Consider the following 1,447-nt stretch of genomic DNA (forward strand, 5'->3'; position numbering starts at 1 on the left):
GTTGAAATTTATGATGAAATGAACATTTTGCAATATTCGGGACCTGATGGAATCCAAACCGGGAGATTATCTACTGAAGATATATTGCTTTCGTTTTCTTAAGATACATTATGTAAGATTTTGATAAACAGCTAGCCATTCTTGCTATAATAGTTCGAAAATAGATAATGTAAAATGAATAATTTGAAAATTTCATTCAAATTACTCTATTGCGAGCAAAGATATTACACTTTGAAAGTTTGACAAGACATGTGCAGTAATTTCCTCCAAGTACTGGTTGTTTGAAGCTAAATCTCGCTCCTCCATTTTTAGCTTAAATCAAAATATTGCTGAACTGTTCTAATCTATTTAATATCGGAGAAATCTGATGCCATCAAGAGTTGATCATGGCCTGGACAAGTTAATTACTCTATTGCGAGCAAAGATATTACACTTTGAAAGTTTGACAAGACATGTGCAGTAATTTCCTCCAACGTACTGGTTGTTTGAAGCTAAATCTCGCTCCTCCATTTTTAGCTTAAATCAAAATATTGCTGAACTGTTCTAATCTATTTAATATCGGAGAAATCTGATGCCATCAAGAGTTGATCATGGCCTGGACAAGTTAATTAATGTCTAATTGAAAATTTAGAAAACATTTCAGGCCTAAAGAAAGACCGGCAATAGACAGATTTAGCCCTTGCATAATGTATGTTTAATGAAATGTTAATTAATCAATTTGAGTACATCTTGGCATAGATTGAGCTGTGAAAAATAAGATATTGTCTTAAAAATGAAAATGACTATCAGCAGCTTTAATGTATTCTGAATTAAAATTAAAGTAGAATGTTTGCTTATTGAGTTTACTGTATAAAACAGATTCAGTTTCATGTTCATAAACTTTTCATGTTCATAAACCATCAGACCTTCATTGTTGAGGCTAAACTATCATTCAATTATTCATCCTAAATCTTAGTCCTTAGTAATATAAAGTACAGTAACAAAACTTGTTTGTATTATGTAAAAAAAACATAATAAGTATGTTTGTTGAGTTTATTGCATAAAACTGATTAAATATAAGCTGCTTATATCTTATTGGACCTTCAATGTTGAGAATAAAATAGTGATTAAATCATTCGTCATAAATCTTAGTCCTTTATTTGTATGTGTTGATTAATGAAATAAATTTATTATTTACTTGAATATATTATATAACAAAATATAATGAGTAGCATTTATACTGACAGTATATAATTTATTAAAAGAAAATCAAATGTATAATGTTGCCATAATTATTTTTATATTATTTGTTAATAATTTGTTTGGTTGTTGGTTAAGATATTATTCTTGTTATAGAATAAACATAAATGTACACATTGTTGAATTAGAATGAATATACAATTATTATAAAGTAGATAAATTGTTAATTAATTAAATATATAATTGTTAAATTAAAGTAGATGAATAT

This window comes from Patella vulgata, chromosome 3 (genome assembly GCF_932274485.2).
Source record: "Patella vulgata chromosome 3, xgPatVulg1.2, whole genome shotgun sequence".
Taxonomy (NCBI): Eukaryota; Metazoa; Mollusca; class Gastropoda; family Patellidae; genus Patella; species Patella vulgata.